This window comes from Bos mutus, chromosome 5 (assembly GCF_027580195.1).
Source record: "Bos mutus isolate GX-2022 chromosome 5, NWIPB_WYAK_1.1, whole genome shotgun sequence".
NCBI lineage: Eukaryota > Metazoa > Chordata > Mammalia > Artiodactyla > Bovidae > Bos > Bos mutus.
The window spans coordinates 13,715,734-13,742,233 of NC_091621.1; the positions used below are offsets into that span (position 1 = coordinate 13,715,734).

Here is a 26,500-nt window from a genome sequence, read left to right on the forward strand (position 1 = left end):
GGTAAATCTTAAGCAGATCAAAATGACAGTGATCTAAAACTTTTGCTGGATGATAGATTGACTTTAGATAGGAGAAAGATTTGGGGTTATAAAAGATGACTTATCTCTGTTATTTTATTCACTGATTCATTCATTTGTTCAAATAGCTATTTATGGATGCCTATTGAATGCCAGGTTTTGTGCTAAATGCTAGGTTGTACTAAATAAAACGATTGCCAAAACATTAAGTCCTTATTCACAAGGAGTTCTAGTGGAGGTTATCAGTAATAAACCAATATTTAGAATGTAAAGCAGTAAGGCAATTCAGTTCAGTTCAGTTCGGTCACTGAGTCGTGTCTGACTCTTTGAGACCCCATGAACTGCAGCTTGCCAGGCCTCCCTGTACATCACCAACTCCTGGAGTCTACCCAAACCCATATCCATAGAGTTGGTGATGCCATCCAACCATCTCATTCTCTGTCATCACCTTCTCCTCCTGCCCTCAATCTTTCCCAGCATCAGTCTTTTCAAATGAGTCAGCTCTTCGCATTAGGTGGGCAAAGTGTTGGAGTTTCAGCTTCAACATCAGTCCTTCCAATGAGCACCCAGGACTGATCTCCTTTAGGATGGACTGGTTGGATCTCCTTGCAGTCCAAGGGACTCTCAAGAGTCTTCTCCAACACCACAGTTCAAAAGCATCAATTCTTTGGCGCTCAGCTTTCTTCACAGTCCAACTCTCACATGCACACATGACCACTGGAAAAACCATAGCCTTGACTAGATGGATCTTTGTTGGCAGAGTAATGTCTCTGCTTTTTAATACGCTGTCTAGGTTAGACATAACTTTCCTTCCAAGGACTAAGCGTCTTAATTTCATGGCTGCAGTCACCATCTGCAGTGATTTTGGAGTCTCAAAATATGAAGTCTGTCACTGTTTTCCATTGTTTCACCATCTATTTGCCATGAAGTGATGGGACCAGATGCCATAATCTTAATTCTAAACGTTGAGTTTTAAGCCAACTTTTTCACTCTCCTCTTTCACTTTCATCAAGAGGCTCTTTAGTTCTTCTTCACTTTCTGCCATAAGGGTGGTGTCATCTGCATATCTGAGGTTATTGATATTTGTCCCAGCAATCTTGATTCCAGCTTGTGCTTCCTCCAGCCCAGCATTTCTCATGAAGTACTCTGCATATAAGTTAAATAAGCAGGGTGACAATATACAGCCTTGACGTACTCCTTTTCCTATTTGGAACCAGTCTGTTCCATGTCTAGTTCTAACTGTTGGTCCTGACCTGCATACAGGTTTCTCAAGAGGCAGATTAGGTGGTCTGGTATTCCTATCTCTTTCAGAATTTTCCACCGTTAATTGTGATCCACACAGTCAAAGGCTTTGGCATAGTCAATAAAGCAGAAGTAGATGATTTTCTCAAAGAAGGCAATGACACCCCACTCCAGTACTCTTGCCTGGAAAATCCCACGGACGGAGGAGCCTGGAGGGCTGCAGTCCATGGGGTCGCTGATGGTCAGACACGACTGAGCGACTTCACTTTCACTTTCTACTTTCATGCATTGGAGAAGGAAATGGCAACCCATTCCAGTGTTCTTGCCTGGAGAATCCCAGGGATGGGGGAACCTGGTGGGCTGCCGTCTCTGGGGTCACAGAGAGTCGGACATGACTATAGCGACTTAGCAGCAGCAGATGTTTTTCTGGAACTCTCTTGCTTTTTCAATGATCCAGCGGATGTTGGCAATTTGATCTCTGGTTCCTCTGCCTTTTCTAAAACCAGCTTGAATATCTGGAAGTTCACGGTTCACGTATTGCTGAAGCCTGGCTTGGAGAATTTTAAGCATTACTTTACTAGCGTGTGAGATGAGTGCAATTGTGCGGTAGTTTGAGCATTCTTTAGCATTGCCTTTCTTTGGGATTGGAATGAAAATGGATCCTTTCCAGTCCTGTGGCCACTGCTGAGTTTCCCAAATTTGCTGGCATATTGAGTGCAGCACTTCCACAGCATCATCTTTCAGGATTTGAAATAGCTCAACTGGAATTCCATCACCTCCACTAGCTTTGTTCGTAGTGATGCTAAGGCCCACTTGACTTCACGTTCCAGGATGTCTGGCTCCAGGTGAGTGATCACATCATCGTGATTATCTGGGTTGTAAAGATCTTTTTTGTACAGTTCTTCTGTGTATTCTTGCCACCTCTTCTTAATATCTTCTGATTCTGTTAGGTCCCTACCATTTCTGTCCTTAATTGTGCCCATCTTTGCATGAAATGTTCCCTTGGTATCTCTAATTTTCTTGAAGAGATCTCTAGTCTTTCCCATTCTATTGTTTTCCTCTATTTCTTTGCATTGATCACTGAGGAAGGCTTTCTTATCTCTCCTTGCTATTCTTTGGAACTCTGCATTCAAATGGGTATATCTTTCCTTTTCTCCATTGCTTTTCGCTTCCCTTCTTTTCACAGCTATTTGTAAGGCCTCCCCAGACAGCCATTTTGCTTTTTTGCATTTCTTTTTCTTGGCAATGGTCTTGATTCCTTTCTTGTGTACAACGTCACGTACCTCCATCCATAGTTCATCAGTCTGTCTATCAGATCTAGTCCCTTAGATCTGTTTCTCACTTCCACTGTATAATCATAAGGGATTTGATTTAGGTCATACCTGAATGGTCTAGTGGTTTTCTCCACTTTCTTCAGTTTCAGTCTGAATTTGCTAATAAGGAATTCATGATCCGATCCACAGTCAGCTCCCTGTCTTGTTTTTGCTGACTGTATAGAACTTCTCCATTTTGGCTGCAAAGAGTAAAATCAGTCTGATTTCAGTGTCGACCATCTGGTGATGTTCATGTGTAGAGTCTTCTCTCGTGTTGTTGGAAGAGGGTGTTTGCTATGACCAGTGCGTTCTTTTGGCAGAACTCTATTAGCCTTTGCCCTGCTTCATTCTGTACTCCAAGGCCCAATTTGCCTGTTACTCCAGGTGTTTCTTGGCTTCCTACTTTTGCATTCCAGTCCTGTATAATGAAAAGGACATGTTTTTTGGGTGTTGGTTCTAGAAGGTCTTGGAGGTCTTCATAGAACCGTTCAACTTAAGTTTCTTCAGCATTACTGGTTGGGGCATAGACTTGGATTACTGTTATATTGAATGGTTTGCCTTGGAAACGAACAGAGATCATTCTGTCGTTTTTGAGACTGCATCCAAGTACTGCATTTCAGACTCTTGTTGACTATGATGGCTACTCCATTTCTTCTAAGGGATTCCTGCCCGCAGTAGTAGATATAATGGTCATCTGAGTTAAATTCACCCATTCCAGTCCATCTTAGTTCACTGATTCCTAGAATGTCGATGTTCACTCTTGTCATCTCCTGTTTGACCACTTCCAATTTGCCTTGATTCATGAACCTAACCTTCCAGGTTCCTATGCAGTATTGCTCTTTACAGCATCGAACCCTGCTTCCATCACCAGTCCCATTCACAACTGGGTGTTGTTTTTGCTTTGGCTCCATCCCTTCATTCTTTCTGGAGTTATTTCTCCACTGATCTCCAGTAGCATATTGGGCACGTACCGACCTGGGGAGTTCCTCTTTCAGTATCATATCATTTTGCCTTTTCATACTGTTCATGGAGTTCTCAAGGCAGGAATACTGAAGTGGTTTGCCATTCCCTTCTCCATTAGACCACATTCTGTCAGACCTCTCCAACACGACTGGGCCATCTTGGGTGGCCCCACTCAGCATGGCTTAGTTTCATTGAGTTATACAAGGCTGTGGTCCATGTGATCTGATTGGCTAGTTGTCTGTGATTGCGGTTTCAGTCTGTCTGCCCTCTGATGCCCTCTTTCAGTGCCTACTGTCTTATTTGGGCTTCTCTTACCTTGGACTTGGGGATCTCTGGAGCAGCTGTGAAGAGAGACCCCACATCCAAGTAAGGCAATAAAGGACATTAAAACAGGCAAGGGGGATGGAATGTGTAACTTGGTTGAAGAGTTGTCACTGTTTTATACAGGGTGACCAGGGAGGTGATATTTGAATAGAACCCAGAAGGAAGTTAACCTTAAACGTGTCTGGGAGAAGTGCATTCCCAGCAGAGGAGGAGCAAGAGCAAAGGCAAGAATCAGCAGAGACAGGTGCTGCTAGAGTAGAGTGGGTGGAGTAGCGTGGTAGTAGATGAGGTTAAAAAGGGGAGTGACAGAGCAGTCATACAGCGTCTAGTAGCCACTTAAGGGCTCTGGGTATAACTGTTGAATAAAGTGCCAGTCGTTGGAAGATTTTGAAAAAGAGATGATGTTATCGATGACTTAATATGTTTGTTCTGGCTGCTATATAGAAAATATGCTATGGATAGTGGGGCAGGGAGGGGGAATGTGGTGGGTGGGAGTGAGAAGACCAATTAGGATGCTCAAAATATTGTAAGCAAAAAGATGATGGGACTTTACTCAGGATTTTAGCAGTTCAGATGGTAAGAAGTGGTCAAACCGTGGGTATATTTTGAAGGAGCCTGCAGATTTTGGTGATATAGTGATTGTGGGGTATCAAAAATCGGAAGACAACCAGAGCAGGTGATTGACTCTAGTTAACCATTTACTGGAATAGTGAAAATTATTAGAGGAGCAGGGTTTGGAGGCAGTGGAGATACAGTGTTATTTTTCTCCTTGATGTCTTTCCCAGATGCTAGACTTTTAATTCTTTTGAATAGCTATACTCATTTATGTAAATGGGTCTGTATGACATAGTTGTGGGGAAAGAGCTGAAATATAATATTAGATATGAAAACAGCCTAGTTTAGGTTCTAACTCTGTTACAGCTTTAGTTATAATTACTTCATTACTGGTATCAAATGTTTTGAGTGCAGAATCAGAATTTTCCCTTTATTAGGGCTTGGGATCTGAGCCACCTGTGAGACTCAGGAAATCTCTTCATGGTTTAAAGTGCAGCCAACAGGAAAGCTCTAAGATCTCTGTTTCACAGCTCAGACGCTGGTGTCTGGGCAGCTGAGCCATTTTCTTTCCTCTTTAGCCCCACTCCTGGCTTTCCTCGCCTCTGGAGAAAGCATTCACCTAATAAATACCCGTACACCTTTCTGTAGTAAGCATGGACTTGCCCCTTGTGGACAGAGTTTTTTCCTGTTAGCTCTGCTGCACTGTCCCCAGCATTTTGCAGTCCTGCATCCCCACTCCCTTGTTAATACAACTTCAGTACTTAGAAAGAGTCCTTTTGAGAAAGTACAGATTTGCTTTGTGACTGAAGCTGCTCCAGGTTTTAATGTCTTGCCAGCCCCCATGAACTCCTAAAAAGATTCTTAAAAGTTGGGCTAGTTTCCCTCTTTTATAGCGAGTTTACTTCTCCTTTCACTGTGACCCGAGCCATTGCTGTTTTCATTCCTGCAAAGGGCTAGTTCTCTCTAGGGATTTAATTCGTTTATTGATTGGTTGCATCTCAACTGAGATTAAAAGACTATGATTTTATAGTCTTTCTGGGTTGTTAAGGTGGGAGCAACAATAGTCTTTTGTAAGTTTCTACATCCCAATCATAAGCAGTAGTCCTAGTATTTACTCTTTTGTGTTCAGAATAATTTGTATAGGTTGACTGTTCAAACTGAAACTATTTAGCCTGTTCTTTTAATAAAATTGTACTAAATAAGGTACTCCTTGGAAGGAAAGTTATTACCAACCTAGATAGCATATTCAAAAGCAGAGACACTACTTTGCCAACAAAGGTTCGTCTAGTCAAGGCTATGGTTTTTCCAGTGGTTATGTATGGATGTGAGAGTTGGACTGTGAAGAAGGCTGAGCGCCGAAGAATTGATGCTTTTGAACTGTGGTGTTGGAGAAGACTCTTGAGAGTCCCTTGGACTGCAAGGAGATCCAACCAGTCCATTCTGAAGGAGATCAGCCCTGGGATTTCTCTGGAAGGAATGATGCTAAAGCTGAAACTCCAATACTTCGGCCACCTCATGCGAAGAGTTGACTCATTGGAAAAGACTCTGATGCTGGGAGGGATTGGGGGCAGGAGGAGAAGGGGACGACAGAGGATGAGATGGCTGGATGGCATCACTGACTCGATGGACGTGAGTCTGAGTGAACTCCGGGAGTTGGTGATGGACAGGGAGGCCTGGCGTGCTGTGATTCATGGGGTCGCAAAGAGTCAGACATGACTGAGCGACTGAACTGAACTGAAATAAGGTATTGACCATATGTAGGTTTGATTAAAAAAGTGATAATACATGCTGACACAACAGTTGATATCTTTTATTGTAGTAAAATATACATAACATAAAGTATACTGTTTAAACATTTTTATGTGTACAATTCAGTGATAATAATACATTCAGAAAGTTGTGTAACTATCACCACTGTCTATCTCCAGAACTTTTTCATCACCCCAGACATAAACGCTGTACCCTTTAGACAATAACTCCTCATCATCCCTTCCCTTTTATTCCTTGGTAACCTCTATTCTGCTTTCTGTGTATATGAGTTTGCCTATTCTAGATATTTCATAAAAGTTGAATCATACAGTATGTCCTTTTGTGTCTGACTTACTTCATTTAGCATAGTATTTTTAAGGTTCATCGCTTCCCCCATAGCTCAGTTGGTAAAGAGTCTTGACTGCAATGCAGGAGACCTGGGTTCAGTCCCTGGATTGGGAAGATCCCCTGGAGGAGGAGATGGCAACCCACTTCGGTATTCTTGCCTGGAGAATCCCATGGACAGAGGAGCCTGGCGGGCTACAGTCTATGGAGGCGCAAGAGTCAGACACGACTGAGCGACTAAGTGCACAGCGCTCATGATTTAGTATGTGTCAGAACTTCTTTACATTTTTATGATACAGTAGTGTTCATTCCATTGTGTGTGTGTTTGTGGGTGTGTGTGTATTTTTTGTGTATGTATTTATGTGTATATATACATGTTATCCATTCACTTGTTGAACACCTGTGTGTTTTTACCTTTTGCCTATTATGATTAATGCTGCTATTGACATTTGTGGAAAAGTATCTGAGTCCCTGTTTTCAGTTTTTTGGGGTATAACCCTAGAAATGGAATCATTGGTCATATGGTTATTCTGTTTAACTTTATGAGGAGCCGGCAGACAGATTTTCCCAGTGGCTGCACTTTTAAGCACCAGCAGCAGCAGTGCACTAGTGTTGAGTGTGCTCACACCCTCACCTGCTTCCTTTCCTTCCTCCCTCCCGTCCTTGCTCTCATAATAGCCATCCTAGTAGGTGTTCAGTGGATCCCACTGTGGTTTTGATTTCCTTTTCTCTAACGAGTAATAATGTTGGACATCTTTTCCTGCATTTATTGGCCATTGTATGTCGTCTTTGCTGCAATGTTTGCTCAGATCCTTTTCCCATTCTTTAAAATTGTTTTTTGTTGTTGAGTTGAAGCTCTTTATATTTTTCAGATAGTAAACTCTTATCAGATACATGATTTACAGATATTTTCTCCCATCCTGCAGGTTGTCTTTTCACTCTTGATACTGTCTCTAGATGCACAAGTTTTTAATTGTAATGTCTAATTTGTCTTTTTTGTTCTCTGTGCTGTTGGTGTTATACTTAATATATCATTGCCAGTTCAACATCATGACTATTTCCTTCATATTTTTCTTCCGACAGTTTTATAGTTTTAGCTCTTAGATTTAGGCCTTTGACCCATTCTGAATTAATTCTTGTAATATAGCATAAAGTTAGGGTCCAAATTGTTTTTCTCATGTATATCAATTGACCACAGATATGAAGGTTTGTGACTGGGCTTTCAGTTCCATTCCAGTGGTCTATGCCACTGCCATAATGTTTTGATTACTGTGAAGTGAAGTGATAGGTGCTCAGTCATGTCTGACTGTGTGACCCCATGGACTGTAGCCCCCTCCAGGCTCCTCTGTCCTGAAATTCTCTCGGCAAGAATACTGGAATGGCTTGCCATTCTCTTCTCCAGGGAATCTTCCCAACCCAGGGATTGAACCTGGGTCTCTTGCACTGCAAGCAGATCCTTTACCATCTGAGCCACCAGACTTTGTAATAAATTTTTAAGTCAAGATGTGTGAATCTTTCAATTTTGTCCTTCTATTACAACATTGTTTTGACTATTCAAGGTCCCTTGGAATTCCATATAAATTTTAGGATGTGCTCTTCTATTCCTGCAAAAAACACTATAGGAATTTTGTTTGATAAGGATTGCTTATGTAGATCGCTTTGGGTAATTTTGTAATTGAATACTAAGTCTTATAATATTGGGTTGGCCAAAGACTTCACTTGGATTTTTCTGTAACGTCTTATGGAAAAAACAGAATTAACTTCTTGGCTAACCCAATATATGACTACAGATGTCGTTGCACTTGTTTAGATCTTCTAAAATTTTGGGGGCAACATTTATAGTTTTCAGTGTACAAACCTTCTGCCTCCTTGATTAAAGTTATTCCTAAATGTTTTATTAGTTTTGATTCTATATACATTTTCTTTTTCTATTTTCATTGCAAGCGTATAGAATAAAACTGATTTTTGTGTGTCAGTTTTGTGTCCTCTAATGTTGCTGAATTCATTTAGTAAAACAGGTTTTTACTTTGGATTCTTTGGGGTATTCTGCATGTAAGGTCATGTCATGTGAATAGATAAACATATACTTTTCTCTTTCCAATCATGATGCATTTTATTTTTATTTTATTTTTGCCTAATTACTGTGGCTAGAATTTTCAGATACTATGTATAAGTGGTGAAAGCAGGCATCCTTGTCTTGTTTCTGATCTTAGGGGAAAGTGTTCAGTCTTTTCATCAATGAATATGATGTTAGCTATGGGTTTTCCATGGTGTTATGAATTATGTTGAGGACGTTTGCTTCTCCTTCTAGTTTATTGAGTTTTTATCATGTAAGGGTATTGGATTTTGATAAATATTTTTCTGCATGAATTGAGATGTTCATGTAGTTTTTCTCCTTCATTCTTTCAATGTAGTGTAGTGTAATAACACTACATTAAAATTGATTATTCTGTTATATTGAACCTCCCTTACCTTTTGGGAAATCCCACTTTAAAAAAAAAATTCTGGCTGTGTCGGATCTTTGTTGCGGCACGCGGGATCCTTTGTTGCAGTGCAAGGGCTTTGTTTGATCCTTTGTTTGTTGCAGCGTGCAGGCTTCTCTATAGGTGTGCACAGCCTCCAGAGCGTTTTTGGACCCTGTAGTTGGTGGCACGTGAGCTCTCTAGTTAAAGTGCCTGGGCTCAGTAGTCTTAGCATGCAGGTTTCATTGTTGCACAGCACGTGGGATCTTGATTACCCAGTCAGGGATCAAACTCGCATCCCCTGCATTGGAAGATGGATTCTTAACCAATGGACCACCAGAGAAGACCCCCACTTGTTCTTAAGTGTAATCCTTTTGGTAGTAGTTTATTAAAAATTTTAGATCTAAATTCATAAACATTGACCTGCATTTATTTCTTACTGAGTTCTTTTCACTAATTTATGTATTTCTAGGAATTTCTTCACTCCATTAAGTTACCCAGTTTGTTGATATACAGTTGTTCATGTGCTAAATCGCTTCATTTATGTCTGACTCTTTGCGACCCTATACACTGTAGCCTGCAGGCTCCTTGCTATCCATGGGATTCTCCAGACAAGAATACTGGAGTGGGTTGCCATGCCTTCCTCCAGAGGATTTTTCTGACCCAGGAATCGAAGCCACGTCTCTTGTGTCTTCTGCATTGGCAGGCAAGTTCTTTATCACTAGCACCACCTGGGAAGCCCATGGTTGTTCATGGTATTCTCTTATAATCCTTTTTATTTCTGTATAATCAGTAACTGCTTAACCATAATTTCAGATTTTAGTAATTTAAGTCCTTTTTTTAGTGTGGATAAAGGTTTGTTGATAATCTTTTCAAAGAACAAAGTTTCTGTTCTGTTGACTTTTTCTCTATTTAGCTTGCTTTTCTTCCAGTTCTGTGAGGCCTGCAGTTAAGTTTTTGGTTTGAGATCTTTTATTGTAGATTTTTACAGATATCAAGCACTGCTTTTTGCTGTATCCTATAAGTTTTGATACATTGTGTTTTTGTTTTCTTTTGTTTGTATTTTATAATATCTCTTGTTACTTTGATCCGTTGGTTGAGTGTGCTCTTTAATTTACAGTCCAGTTATCTTTGTTCAGTTCAGTTCAATCGCTCAGTCGTGTCTGACTCTTTGCGACCCCATGAATCGCAGCACGCCAGGCCTCCCTGTCCATCACCAACTCCCGGAGTTCACTCAGACTCACGTCCATCGAGTCAGTGATGCCATCCAGCCATCTCATCCTCTGTCGTCCCCTTCTCCTCCTGCCCCCAATCCCTCCCAGCATCAGAGTCTTTTCCAATGAGTCAACTCTTCACATGAGGTGGCCAAAGTATTGGAGTTTCAGCTTTAGCATCATTCCTTCCAAAGAAATCCCAGGGCTGATCTCCTTCAGAATGGACTGGTTGGATCTCCTTGCAGTCCAAGGGACTCTCAAGAGTCTTCTCCAACACCACAGTTCAAAAGCATCAGTTCTTCGGCGCTCAGCCTTCTTCACAGTCCAACTCTCACATCCATACATAACCACTGGAAAAACCATAGCCTTGACTAGACGAACCTTTGTTGGCAAAGTAGTGTCTCTGCTTTTGAACATGCTATCTAGGTTGGTCATAACTTTCCTTCCAAGGAGTAGGCGTCTTTTAATTTCATGGCTGCAGTCACCATCTGCAGTGATTTGGGAGCTCAAAAAAATAAAGTCTGACACTGTTTCCCTATCTATTTCCCATGAAGTGATGGGACCAGATGCCATGATCTTCGTTTTCTGAATGTTGAGCTTTAAGCCAACTTTTTCACTCTCCGCTTTCACTTTCATCAAGAGGCTTTTTAGTTCCTCTTCACTTTCTGCCATAAGGGTGGTGTCATCTGCATATCTGAGGTTATTAATATTTGTCCCAGCAATCTTGATTCCAGCTTGTGCTTCCTCCAGCTCAGCGTTTCTCATGATGTACTCTGCATATAAGTTAAATAAGCAGGGTGACAATATACAGCCTTGACGTACTCCTTTTCCTATTGTGATCAGAAAGTATACTTTGTATGATTTCAGTCTTTTAAAATATAATAAGGTTTGTTTTGTGGTCTTACTATTGTGTATCACAGAGAATGTTCTGTTTTCATTCGAGAACAGTGTGTATTCTCTTGCTGGGAGGAGCATTCTGTATATGTCTGTTGAGTCTGTTACTCTAGGTATATAGTGTTGTTCAGGTCCTCTATTCATCTTCTGTCTGATTCTTCTATTCAGTGTTGAAAATAGAATATTGAAGTCTCCGATTACTATTGTAGAACTGTCTGATTCTCCTTTGAATTTTGTTAGTTTTTCTTAATATATTTTCAGCCTCTGTTGTTACATGAAGATGTTGTGATTGTTATGTCTTAATCTTTTATCATAGTGTCTTTGTGTCTTGTAACCTTTATTTCACTATTTTGTTCTATTTTTCTGACAAAAAATTTAGCCATTTCAGTTCTCTTTTGGTTACTGTTTTCATGGAATATCTCTCTCTATCCTTTTACTTTCAATCTTAGTATCTAAAATAAGCCTCTTACAAGCAGTACATGCTGCTGCTACTGCTAAGTCGCTTCAGTCGTGTCCGACTCTGTGCGACCCCATAGATGGCAGCCCACCAGGCTCCCCCATCCCTTGGATTCTCCAGGCAAGAACACTGGAGTGGGTTGCCATTTCCTTCTCCAGTGCATGAAAGTGAAAAAATAAAGAGAAGTCGCTCAGTCGTGTCCAACTCCTAGTAACCCCATGGACTGCAGCCCACCAGGCACCCCCATCCATTGGATTTTCCAGGCAAGAGTACTAGAGTGGGTTGCCATTGCCTTCTCCGAAGCAGCACATAGATGGACCATATTTTTAAAATCCATTCTGCCAACCTCTGCCTTTCCATTGAAGAGTTTAGTCTATTTACATTTAATGTAGCTTCCTTTGTAGCTCAGCTGGTAAAGAATCTGCCTGCAATGCAGGAGACCCTGATTCGTTTTGTAGGTCAGAAAGATTCGCTGGAGAAGGGATAAGGCTACCCACTCCAGTATTGGGCTTCCTCGCAGTTCAGTCAGTAAAGAATCTGCCTGCAGTACAGGACACCTGGATTTGATCCTTGGGTCGGGAAGATCCCCTGGAGGAGGAAATGGCAACCCAGTCCAGTATTCTTGCCTGAAGAATCCCGTGGACAGAGGAGCCTGGCAGGCTACAGTCCATGGGATTGTAAGAGTTGTATACGACTTTTGATGAAAGTGAAAGAGGAGAGTGAAAAAGTTGGCTTAAAGCTCAACATTCAGAAAACGAAGATCATGGCATCTGGTCCCATCACTTCATGGCAAATAGATGGGGAAACAGTGTCAGACTTTATTTTTTTGAGCTCCCAAATCACTGCAGATGGTGACTGCAGCCATGAAATTAAAAGACGCCTACTCCTTGGAAGGAAAGTTATGATCAACCTAGATAGCATGTTCAAAAGCAGAGACACTACTTTGCCAACAAAGGTCTGTCTAGTCAAGGCTATGGTTTTTCCAGTGGTTATGTATGGATGTGAGAGTTGGACTGTGAAGAAACCTGAGCGCCGAAGAATTGATGCTTTTGAACTGTGGTGTTGGAGAAGACTCTTGAGAGTCCCTTGGACTGCAAGGAGATCCAATCAGTCCATTCTGAAGGAGATCAGCCCTGGGATTTCTTTGGAAGGAATGATGCTAAAGCTGAAACTCCAATACTTTGGCCACCTCATGTGAAGAGTTGACTCATTGGAAAAGACTGATGCTGGGAGGGATTGGGGGCAGGAGGAGAAGGGGACAACAGAGGATGAGATGGCTGGATGGCATCACTGACTTGTTGGACATGGGTTTGAGTGAACTCCAGGAGATGGTAATGGACAGGGAGGCTTGGCGTGCTGCGATTCATGGGGTCACAAAGAGTCAGACACGACTGAGCGACTGAACTGAACTGAACTGAGAGACTAAACCACCGCTAATAAGGAAGGATTTCTTCTGTTTAGCTATTTTTTTCTATATACGTTTGTCTCTTGTTCCTTCATTCCTCTGTTATTGACCTGTTTTACACTTACTTGATTTTTTTGTAGTTGACTTTTTTACTCTTTTCCTTTTTTCCTTTCCTGTAATATTTTTTTAAATTAATTTTGAAATTTTTGGTTGTGCAGTCTTCTCTGCTGTGCTTGGGCTACTCTCTGGTCGCAGTGCACAGGTTTCTCATATGGTGGCTTCTCCTGTTGCATAGCATGGGCTGTAGAGCGTGGAGGCTTCAGTAGTTGTGCATGGGCTTAGTTGCTCCACAGCATGTGAGATCTTCCTGCAACAGGCATTGAATCAGTGTCCCCTGCATTGCAAGGCAGTTTCTTAACCACAGGGCCACCAGGGAAGCCCTCTGTCATATTTTTAAGTTAATTTCTTAATGGTTACTTGGAAACTAGAATTAGCTTCTAGTAACCTACCTTGAGTAATACCAGCTTAACCTCAATAATATATAAAGACTCTGATATGTATAAAAATATATATTTATATATATAAATAATATATTAACTTCCCTGTCTATATTGTTGTCACAGATTATCTCTTTATACATTGTGTGCCCATTAACATAGGTTTAAGTGTGTGTGTGTGCATTGTCCTTTAAATCATATAGGAAAGAGTGGGGGGAAGTGAAGCTACAAACCAAAAGTACAATGATACTATCTTTTATAATTACACATACTTAACTCCACTTGTATTTTTTAGTTTTTATGGCTTTGAGTTACCATCAAATATCCTTTCATTCCAACCTACAGCTCTCCCATTAGCATTTCTTACAGGGCAGATCTACTAATAATGAACCTCTTAAGCTTTTATCTGAAATGTCTGTTGATCTTTCATTCTTGAAGAATAGTTTGCCAAATTAGAATTCTTGGTTGACAGATTTTTTTTTTCCTTTTCAGACTTTAAATACATTATTCTCAGTGCCACCTGATCTTCATGTATTTTCTGATGCGACATCTTATTGAGGGTTCCTTTGTTTGTGTCAAGTTGCTTCTCGCTAGGTGCTTTCAAAATTTATTTTTTGTTTTGGGTTTTGACACTTTGAATATAATGTGTCGCAGCTTGGATCTCTTTGAGTTTATCCTTCTTGGAGTTTGTTGAGATTCTTGGATGTATATGTTCATGTTTTTCATCAGACTAGGAAACTTTCAATCTTTATTTCTTCACTGTTTTTTTTTAACCCTCTTCTCCTTCTCATCTCTCCTGTGACTGGTTTTGTGGCTCCACTTGATGATGTTCTGTAGGTCCCTCAGGCTCTATTCATTTCTCTTCTTTCTTTTTTCTTTCTGTTCCTCAAACTAGTAAGTTTTACTTTCTTTCAAGTTCACTGATCTTTTCTTTTGTCTTCTTAAGTCTCTTGTGAATTTTTCAGTTACTGTACTCTTAGCTCTAGAATTTGCATTGTGCCATGCTAAGTTGCTTCAGTCGTGTCCAACTCTTTGCGACCCCATGGACTGTAGCCCACCAGGCTTCTCTGTCCATGGAATTCTCCAGGCAAGAATACTGGAGTGGGTTGACATGCCCTTCTCCAGGGGATCTTCCTGACCATTGAACCCACATCTCTTAAGTCTACTGCATTGGCAGGCAGGTTCTTTACCACTAGTGCCACCTGGGAAGCCCAGAATTTTATCATTGGTTCCTTTATAATGTCTGTCTCTTTATTAATACTCTCTTTCAGTACATTGTTTTCTTGGTTTCCTTTAGTTCTTTGTTCTTAGCTTCCTTTAACTAGGAGCATATTTAGGGCAGTTTACTTAATACCTTTGGCTATTACAAATTCTGGTCTTCCTCAAGGTTTCTGTGAAATGCTTTTTTTCTTATAAATGGGCCATGCTTTCTTCTTGTTTGTGTGCTGTGTGATTTTTGTTGAGATCTGGACATTGTACTATAATGTGGTAAATCTGTAAACCAGATACTCCCACACCATGGCTGTGGATGTTTCTTGGCTGTTGAGATCTGCTCCCATCCATTTGTGACTTTGCCAAATGATTTTTGCAAATGTGTATTCCTGTGTGTGGTCACTAAAGTTTCTGTTCCATTATCTTTGCAGTCAGGTAGTGACCTGCTGAAGATCTTCTTTAATACTTGGCTCAAGCAACAACAAAAAAACCATTGCTGTCTCTTTAACCTCTCAATAGATGCTGGTATAGGCACACCTGTCAGTCCAAAAGGGCCTTAAGCGTGCCTTCATCTGTGTCAGTCTCTCAAGGGGTTTGCCAGACTGACCAAAATCTGCAGCCCCCATTTTTTTTGTGTCAGAGTTCCCCACTGTCTCCCCTGGCACCAGCCAGCTGCTCTAGGAATGCAGGTTGCATTGCAGCCGTCTCTGTTGTTGGAACCAGGCTGAGGAGTGAGCAGTGCTGACTGGTTTGCACATGTGGATCTCCTGTCAGGATCAGCAGCCTCTCCCTTCAGCAAGCACTCCCGTGGTTGTTACATGGGTTCAGTCAGGTGACAGAGTTCTGAGATAGATGATTCTGGTCCTTTTTTGACTTTGCTGGTTGTTTTTGGTGAGGGGGTGGGGTGAGAGCAACCCCAAGAGCTTCCTGCAATGATATTTTGCACCTGAAGTGTCACAGTATTATATTGTCCTTCTAATGTGTGTTTATGAATAGACAAAAGTCGTTGGTAGGTGTCTTTTTTTTTCTGGTTTGTTTGTTTGACTGCTCATACTTTCAAATGAAAAGAATCAGTCTCAGATTTGAACACATAAAGGATTAAGGTATTTAAGTGGTGGAAAAAAACCCATAGGCATGACTGAAATTTTATTTCAGTGCTCTGTCAGTCTTTTGTACAAAATTTGTTTTCTGCAAATAAGAAATTGTTGTATCTAGTGAAAAAACTTCACTTTTAGTTATTCCTCTAAGTATAGCTAGCTCAAGTGTCCAAGAAAGAGGTAGATATTTATTGTGATTTAATTATTGAGGAAAAACTATTAGAAAATTTGCTTACAGTCCACTCAGTGAATTTATTTCATTTACATGTTTAATATAAAACAGTGACTGAAGAAAATGTTATGAAGAAGTAAATAAAGCTCTCTTTGAGAAGTCGTATTAACTACTAGGTATTTTGGAAAGATTGACAACAGCAGTGCTAAGTGAAAAAGTATTAGTTTGTAAATTCAATTTTGCATTAAAAATTTTTTTAAACAAATTTTATTTTTTGGCCTCACTGTGTGCCATATAGGATCCTAGTTCCCTGACCAGGGATCAAACCCATGCCCCCTGCACTGAAAGCAGAGTCGTAGCCACTGAACTACCATGGAAGTCCCTCAGGCTTGGATTTTAATCCAAACTTTAAAATGCTTAATTTTTTCTGCATGTAAATTTAGCTTCTTTACCTAAAGGAAAGTCATAGCATTTTTAAAACAATTTTTAGCTTTTTCTTTGACTTTAACTACAGTTATTAATAAGAAATTGTTTTAAGAATATTTCAAAGATACAAGCAGAGAATTGCCACTCAGATCTTTTAATTAGGAAAAGTTTGGTTTAAAAGGTAAATTTGAGTACAAATTCTTTTTTTAATTGGAAGTACCAAAAGGTCCACAAAATGACAGCATTTTTACTGGTAAATACTCATAGCGAAGGACCTAGTTGTGAGTTTTTGTAGCTTTATACAGCTGTTGGCTTAAAAACAGTAACAACAGTAAAAAATAAAGAAGTGGTTTCCCATTCCTATGGCAAAACTCAGTTGGTATTCCAGAATGGTTATTTGTATATTCTGTAAGTAAATGGAATATGGGCATCATACCTCAGAAATACTGTAGATTTGGTTCCAGACACTGCATTAAAGTGAGCCACACAGATTTTTTCCCCCAGTGTATACAAAACACATTTACCTATACTGTAGTCTGGTAAGCATGCAATAGCATTATGTCTAAAAAACGAATATGGACACCATAATTTAAAAGTACTGCTAAAAAATGCTGACTATCACCTGAGCCTTCAGTGAATTGTAATCTTTTTGCTGGAAGATGTCTGTTGACTGATCAGGGTTGTGGTTCCTAAAGGTTGGGGTGGCTGTGGCAATTTTTTCCTGTAACAACTGATGTGTCAATTGATTCTTCCTTTCGTGACAGATTTCTCCATAGAATACAATGCTGTATGATAGCATTATTCCCACAGTAGAACGTCTTTCAAGATTGGACTCAGTCCTCTCAGACTCTTCTGCTCTTTTATCAACTAAGTTTATGTGGTATTCAAAATCATTTGTTGTTATTTCAACAATCTTCATAGCATCTTTGCCAGGAGATTTCTCTCAAGAAACCACTTTCTTTGCTCGTCTTTAAGAAGCAGCTAATCATCTGTTAAATCTTTTTATCATGAGATTGCAGCAGTTCAGTCATATCTTCAGATTCCATTTTAACACTACAACTCTGCTATTTCTATCAAATATGCAGTTTCTTCCTCCACTGAAGTCTTCGACCTCCTCAGAGTCATCCATGAAGATTGGAATCAACTTCAGCCAGGTCTCCTGTTAATATCTTGACTTCTTCCCATGAATCAAGAATGTTTGTCTAGATCCATCAGAGGAATCACTGTGTATAGCAGCTGTAGCTGTATTAAATATATTTAAGACATGAAAATCAAAATTACTCCTTGATCCATGGGCTGCACAGTGGACGTTGTGTTAGCAGTCACGAAACATCCATCTCATTGTACATCTCCATTAGAGCTGTAGGGTGACCAGATGCATTGTCAGTGAGTAGTAATACGAAAGCAATGTTTTTCTAAGCAGTAGGTGTCAAGAGTAGACTTAAAATACTCAGCAAACCTGTTGTAAACAGATGTGCTGTCATCCAGACTTTGTTGTTCCTTTTACAGAGCACATGCAGTGTAGTTTTGCCTAATTCTTAAGGTCTCTAGGATTTGGAGACTGGTAAATGAACATTGATTTCAGCTTAAACTCACCAGCCGTGCTAGCCTCTTAACAAGAGAGTCAGCCTGTTCTTAGAAACTTTGAGGCCAGGCATTGATTTCTCCTCCAGTGAAAATCCTAGATGGCATCTTCTTCAAGTACAGTGCTGTTCTGTCTACATTGAAAATCTGTTGTGTAGTGTGGCCACCTTCATTAATTACCTTATCTGCTGCTGCTGCTGCTGCTAAGTCGCTTCAGTCGTGTCCAACTCTGTGCGACCCCATAGATGGCAGCCCACCAGGCTTAGATATTCTAAATAACTTACTACAGCTTCTACAACAATACTTGCTGCTTCACCTTGCACTTTTCTGGAGATAGCATCTTTTCTTAAACTTCATGAACCAGCCTTTGCTAGAAACTTTTCTATAGCTTCCTTAGTTTCTTTCACCTTTATAGAATTAGAGAGAGTTAGGGCCTTGCTGTGATTTAGGCTTTAGCTTAAGGGAATGTGGCTGGCTTGATCTTCCATCCAGCCTGCTAAAACTTTCTCCATATTAGAAGTAAGGCTGTTTTGATTTCCTTTTTTTTTCTTCTTACTATGTAAGGGATTGAGGGCAAGAGGAGAAGGGGACGACCAAGTATGAGATGGCTGGATGGCATCACTGACTCGATGGACGTGAGTCTGAGTGAACTCCGGGAGTTGGTGATGGACAGGGAGGCCTGGCGTGATGTGATTCATGGGGTTGCAAAGAGTCGGACACTACTGAGCGACTGATCTGATCTGATGTATGTTTACTGAAGTATAGTTGTCTTATAGTATTTCAGGTGTACAGCAAGGTGATTTCAGTTATACATATACACATATATTGTTTTTGAGATTATTTTTCATTATAGGTTATTATAAGACATTGACTATAGTTCCCTGTGCTGTACGGTAAACCTTTGTTTCTTGTTGCCTTTTTTTTTTTTTTTAATTAGAAATCTAGCATTCCATTCATACTAAGTCAAACAAGAAGAAATCAAAATGCCATAAATTTTTCAGTTAGGCAAAAATTCATACATTTTTTAAGACATATATGTATATTATACATACTAAACAATTACAATAGTACATCAAAAATCACTGATCACAAGTCACTACAACAAATATAATAACAATGAAAAAGTTAGAAATATTGTGAGAATTACCAAAATGGGACACAGAGACACAAAGTGAGCAAATTCTATTGGAAAATGGTACCAATAGACTTGCAGGTTGCTGCAAACCTTCCATTAATGTAAAAAAACAAAAAACCTACATTATCTGTTGTGCAATAAATCAGAGTGCAATGAAAGAAGGTATGCCTGTAGTTACATTTCAGGATTTAAAAGAAAAAAATAACCTGAAGAGTTTTCTTAATTGTATAGCAGGCAATCCCAGATCAAATTTAGACTCCAGTGATAAAGTAAGCTAACACATTACATATTTTAAGCACTTGTAGTTGGAAACTGATTTTTCAACATTTTCAGCTGTTTGTGTGTATTTGGCAAAGGAAGGGAAAGAGGCACGGTTTATATGAAGTAATTCTGAGTATCGTTTATTGCCCTTTTACCTTTAAATTCTTTTAATTAATTGATATTTTAATTAAAGGATAATTGCTTTATAGAATTTTGTTGTTTTCTGTCATACCTCAACATGAATCAGTCATAGGTATACATATCTCCCCTCCTTCTTGAACCTCCCTTCCATCTTCCCCATCCCACCCCTCTAGGTTGATACAGAGCCCCTGTTTGAGTTCCCTGAGACATACAGCAAATTCCCATTGACTATCTGTTTTACATATGGTAATGTAAGTTTCCATGTTACTCTCTCCATACATCTCACCCTCTCCTCCCCTCTCTCCATGTCCATAAGTCTATTCTCTATGTCTGTTTCTCCACTGCTGCCCTGCAAGTAAATTCTTTGGTACCATCTTTCTAGATTCTGTATTTATGCATTAGTGTAGCTGAGCACTGAAGAATTGATGCTTTTGAACTGTGGTGTTGGAGAAGACTCTGGAGAGTCCCTTGGACTGCAAGGAGATCCAACCAGTCCATTCTGAAGGAGATCAGCCCTGGGATTTCTTTGGAAGGAGTGATGCTAAAGCTGAAACTCCGGTACTTTGGCCACCTCATGCGAAGAGTTGACTCACTGGAAAAGACTCTGATGCTGGGAGGGATTGAGGGCAGGAGGAGAAGGGGACGACAGAGGATGAGATGGCTGGATGGATCACTGACTCAATGGACAGGGAGGCCTGGCGTGCTGCGATTCATGGGGTCACAAAGAGTCGGACACGACTGAGCGACTGAACTGAACTGATAGGTTATTTCTCTTTCTCTTTCTGACTTATTTCACTCTGTATAATAGGCTCTAGCTTCATCCACCTCATTAGAATTGACTCAAATGTGTTCCTTTTTATGGCTGAGTAATATTCCATTGTGTATGTGTACCACAGTTTCTTCATCCATTCGTCTGTCAGTGGACACCTAGGTTGCTTCCATGTTCTAGCTATTGGAGATAGTGCTGCAGTGAGCATTGGGGTATGTGTGTCTTTTTCAGTTTTGGTTTCCTCAGGGTGTACGCCTACGAGTGGGATTGCTGGGTCATATGTTGGTTTTATTCCTAGTTTTTTAAGGAATCTCCATACCATCTTCCATAGTGGTTGTATCAATTTACATTCCCACCAACAGTGCAAGAGGGTTCCCTTTTCTTCACACCCTCTCCAGCATTGTTTGTAGACTTTTTGATAATGGCCATTCTGACTGGTGTGAGGTGTTTTCTCATTGTAGTTTTGATTTGCATCTCTCTAATAATGAGCGATATTGAGCATCTTTTCATGTGTTTGTTCTCTTCTTCGGAGAAATGTCTGTTTAGGTCTTTTGCCCACTTTTTGATTGGGTTTTTTGTTTTTCTAATATTGAGTTGTATGAGTTGCTTGTATATTTTGGAAATTAATCCTTTGTCCATTGTTTCATTTGCTATTTTCTCCCATTCTGAGGGTTGTCTTTTCACCATGCTTATAGTTTCCTTTGCTGTGCAAAAGCTTTTAAGTTAATCAGGTCCCAGTTATTTCAGTTCAGTCACTCAATCGTGTCTGACTCTTTGTGACCCAATGGACTGCAGCACGCCAGGCTTCCCTGTCCCTGTCCACTTGTTTACTTACCTTTAAAATTTTGATCTAGCTATGGCAAAAAACTGGAGATCTTTTTGACAGCTAGAAAGGCATGAAAGTTGTTTTGTATTATACATGCACACATATTTGAATGGAATATAAATGTATTTATGTATTTGTATATTTGTGTTAAGTGCTGTGAGTAAAAAAGAAAGGAATAGAGGCGGTCAGGAAAGAGCCCTCTAAAGAGTAACAGTAATACTTAGGCTGAAATTTGATTTTGAAAATAATTGTTCAATAACAATAATAATTTCAGTAACAATTTGAAAATAATTGTTCTCTCTATAGATGGGTCTTAAAAATATTAAAACCAAACAGTTGCAGAGTTTTTATTTAGGGTTAATTTTAAATCACAACACATTTACTTCTAAGGTAAAAATAGTTTTTCAGTGGCATGAATTAAATATAAAACTAAATATTTAAGCATTCACTCTAAATCACATTCTTACCATATCTTAATCTTCATAAAAGTGATGGTGTAATGATGCTAAAGCTGAAACTCCAGTCCTTGGAAAAGACCCTGATGCTGGGAGGGATTGGGGGCAGGGGGAGAAGGGGACGACGGAGGATGAGATGGCTGGATGGCATCACCGACTCGATGGACATTAGTCTGGGTGAACTCCGGGAGTTGGTGATGGACAGGGAGGCCTGGCGTGCTGCAATTCATGGGGTCGCAAAGAGTCGGACACGACTGAGCGACGGAACTGAACTGAAAGATCCTCACAATTCCAAATAAAAGTTTTTGCTAAAACAGAAAAAATATTTTATCCCATCTCTTGAGGGTTTTGGTTTTATGAAATCAGTAATTTAGCATTGCTTTATTATAGTAGTTAATGTAAATAGTAATTTTTACTTCGCAAAAGGTGTTTTATTATAGCATTGTATGTATTTTTGTCATCAGGCTAATGGGGGAAAAGGTTGGTATGCACAACTCAAAGATAATTAGAAATGTTGGTAAATCTTTAATTTGGGAGTATTTTTTCTTTAATAATGATCTAGGCAGTGTTAATGAAATTCTTTAACATCCGTGTTTACTGATCATTGTGACTTAATTAAAAGGTTACCGTTACAGCATGGAAGATAAAAATAGGACCTTTTTGAGGCTGTGATGTGTTTTATTATGAAGTGTCTTTTCTCTTACTAATATGAATTAGAAATGTCTTTCTTAATCCTGACAGATTAGAAAATACATATAAAGTTATTTTATAGACTAGAATTTTCTCCACTCTTGATGGAAATGCCTACTATTCTAAGTTATAAACACATAGAGTTTCTCTTACTATTTTGTTCAGAAAGCATTGTATGAAGAAAATGTTAAGGCTTATGTGATTTTCTTCCATCCCCCTTTTTGGTACCCACTTAAAACCACCAAAATTTACTTCAAGCTCTATATTGGCAGTATCCCAATAGAAATACAATGCAAGCACCATACTGGATTTTTAAAGTATTTTGCAGGCATATTCAGTTAGTAGAATTAGTTCTTGATATACATTTTATTTAACTAAATATATCTAGAATTTTAAAAAATCATTATGCATATAAAGATTTTTTCTTACATTCTTTTAAACTACTAAGTCTTTAAAATCCAGTGTGTATTTTTTACTTATAGTACAAGGGAGTTTGGATTGTCTACTTTTCAAATGGTCAGAATGGGTTGTTTCTGTGTTATGTGAATTAATTCCATAATAACACATCTGTTATAGTTTTTTTTATTCTTTATTGTCATCTGAAATAAGAGGCAGGTACATGGTCAGCAAATTTTCAGAAATGGTGTGTAAGATTCTCAAGTGGTGGTGTTTGTATGATTAGACATTAGTAACCATGTGACTGTGTTTGAGAAAATTGGAGTCAAAAAATTGGTAATTGTGAGTGAGTAGCTCTTAGGGCTTTTTGTTTGGGTACGCAGATTTCTTGAAGGAGTATGTGTTGAGGGTTCCTAGGATACTGTCATGCTTGATAATTTGCAAAAGGGCATAGAGATTTTAAAAAAGCTGTTAAGCGTATGATTATGTTTTATTAGAGGGAAAAAATACTTAAAGTCAGCAAAGGGGAAAGGGTATGTAGGGCAGAGTCCAAGAGAAACAAGGTGTGAATTTCAGTTATTCTCTCCTAGTGGAGTTGCATGACAGTGCTTCATTCTTCCAATTGTCTTGTATGACATGTCAGAGTGGTGCTAACCAGGGAAGCTTACCTGAATCTTGGAGTGCAGAGGGTTTTTTTAGGGGTCAGTTCTGATGCTGGGAGGGATTGGGGGCAGGAGGAGAAGGGGACGACAGAGGATGAGATGGCTGGATGGCATCACTGACTCGATGGACGTGAGTCTGAGTGAACTCCGGGAGTTGGTGATGGACTGGGAGGCCTGGCGTGCTGCGATTCATGGGGTCTCAAAGAGTGAACACGACTGAGCGACTGAAGCATGGAAGTACCTACATGACTGTCTTTACTCAGTCTCCAGCTTCCCTTATTCTTTCTCTCCCCAGAGGTCAAACTGACAGGCATACAAAAGGATTTACCATAATTTACATTGTTAATATAAATTATTGGGTATGGCCCAAGATTTCAGCTATACAAAGAAATTTATCAGGCAGTATATTGCAGGAGTCAGAGGTTATCTTCCAGGAGCTAGTCTTAAGTGATCCCTCTTTGGAATGTAGAGTTTGACCCCCCAAGCTTGCAGAATTAGCCCATTATTGCACAGGGTGATTCTGGAGCTTTACAAAGGAAGGGTGTGTCTCTAGTATAAATTCCTAAAGAAACTAAAGGGTAGATGAGATTGGCAATAGCTCAATTCACCTTAAATACTATTGTTTTTTAAACAAATAGCATAGATTACTGACTCTCAGGGTAGAGCTAAATGAAGACTGACTTTGAAAAGTAAAGAATCTAACATTTAGGAGAGCTTTATAGTTACAGATTTCTTAATTGGAATCAATCTTTGAGTTTACTGACTGCCTCCTATAAATTCACCTTGTTTGTTAAAATATGTATTATCTCCATCTAATCCATATCTAAACTTCCATTTCTGTCTGTGATGAGAGGAATTAGTATCAAACGAAGGCTCCTTCCTTATCAGGGGCTTCCCTCGTAGCTCAGTTGGCAAAGAATCTGCCTGCAATGTAGGAGACCCTGGTTCAATTCATGGATTGGGAAGATTCCCTGGAGAAGGAAATGGCAACCCACTCCAGTATTCTTGCCTGGAGAATCCCACGGACAGAGGAGCCTGGCAGGCTATAGTTCATAGGGTCGCAAGAGTCGGACAGGAGTTAGCAACTAAACCACCACCAAGGCTCCTTATTAGACTAGGGAAGAAGAAGTATAGTTTGAAGGCATTGTAGAGATTCTGAGTCAGTCAAGACTTCAGGAGTAAAGATTCAAGAGAGGAGAGAGAGATACTCTGTGCTGGGTTTCCTCTTGAAATATTTTCTACCTCTTAAGCTCTTTGGGATAAGATAAAATTGAGCAGTGTATGAGAGGTGAGCAAAATATGACTTGAGGGAGTTGAGTGGAGCTTTCAGTAGATTTTGCTGTTGTTTTTGTCCTAGGTTTGCAGCTGGCATTGTTTGAAAGGCCACACTGAGTGGAAGCAAGCAGAAGTAGGCTAGTCTTTACTGTATCTGAAACTCAGTCTCAAACCTGCTGTGTTCCTAATTGGACTGAGGTGGTCTGCTCTTACTCTGGAAGAGCAGGTGGAAAAAAAATTAAATCCTTTCTAGAAGAAGAAAACATCATCCAGAGCTTCTACATTTTTTCCTAAGTATTTTCATGTAGTCATTCACATACAATGTGTAGTATTCTGTAAAAAAAAAAAATTACTATGCATGCAATAGGACCAATGGAAGAAAACCAGCAGTAGAAACAGGTTATACAGATTATTCATAGGTTATGTAATTCTGGAGCTATAGCAAGAGCTTTAAAATTCTGTAACTAACCTAGTCATGAAAATTGACAGCATGGTGAAGTTCACTGGAGAACTTGAATCTATAGAAAGGAATCAATTAAGAATAAAGGACTGAAAATAGAGTAACTGAAATTAAGAACCCAATAGATCAGTTTAACTGTAGTTTAGACACAGCTGAAAAGAGGATTAGTCAACTGGAAGATAGTAGAAAATATTCAGCAACAGTAATTTATCTTTAAGAATGTAAAACAGAATTGGTAAAACATAATATTACTTACAAATTTGTATTTGATACCCTCCCCCCAGCCTTTGAGCAGACAAAAATTATTCATTATAAATACCTTATGTAGCTTGTTTAGCACACTCAGCTACTTGGAGTAAAGCCCTGGAATGAAAAAGTAAGCAAAATACTTGCCAATTCAAAATAGATATCCAGCGCTAGGTGGTTAAACAGGTATTTTAACATAGTAGTGTTAGAACATTCTTACTTTTAGTTGGGCTAATGGTTGTAATATGCTTGGTAATCTGGTAAATTGGTTTAGTTGCTAAGTCGTGGCTGACTCTTGTGACCCTGTGGACTGTAGCCTGCCAGGCTCCTCTGTCCATGGGATTCTCCAGGCAAGAATACTGGAGTGGGTTGCCATTTCCTTCTCCAACAGTTAAGACTGTAAATTAGAAAAGAAGTTATGGGTAAATAATTGAGGACTTGATTTTGGCAACCAGTACCTTGTTTAATCATATCTAAGACTCCACTATGAATTGTACCATTGGTATATGTACAACTCAGAAAAGAGAAAGCTATCAGTTGTAATTGACATTGCATTAATTGTGATACATCTTGATTTCAGAAATGATAATCTTAGTTTTAAATCTCACTTACGTCATCAATTGTTTGCTTTCAGTCAAGGAACTTCTTTGGGCCTGTTTGCTTATTTGTGATATTGGGATAGTATAGTCTACTCTTTAGAATTAGGAAGGCTAAATGAATTAAGAGATAAGAATAGTTTTACGGAGTAGGCATTTTGAAACCTGTTAATTAGACTTTATTTTTTTTCTTTCTAAAATTTGGCATTGTTATGATAATAGGAAGAGACTCCTGACAACTGATGGGATGGGGTGGGGGAACAGAACCCCAATATATTGGCTAAATAAGAACTTAAAAAAGAAAATTTCTGCTGGTGCTGTTTAATAAATTGTCAGACTTCATTCTTTATTCTCTCCCTGCTTCATTGCTTTCATCTGTCTTATCTCCTCAGTTGTATCTAAAGATACCACTGATTGCAATACGATGATTGATATAATGATGGAACTGACACATCAAAATAATAATATATTTTCACTGAAGTGGCTTTTAGAGAGTTCATTTTAGGAAAATTTCTAATCCTTCTAAGTTTAATTGTGATGCTTAAAATGTCAATCTTTAGTTTTGTAGAATTCTTGCTCTTCTGATGATGCTATATACATATGGCATTAATCAAAATGAATGGATCTTTTTAAGGAAGAGGCTAGATTTTGTGATGTTT

General features: G+C 39.4%; 1 protein-coding gene across 3 annotated transcripts in view; it reads left to right on the forward strand.

The window, feature by feature from the left end:
- The window catches only part of CDK17 (cyclin dependent kinase 17), a 111,149-nt gene that overhangs the window by 42,456 nt on the left and 42,193 nt on the right, over nt 1–26,500 (forward strand). The gene's annotated exons all lie outside the window — the stretch shown is intronic.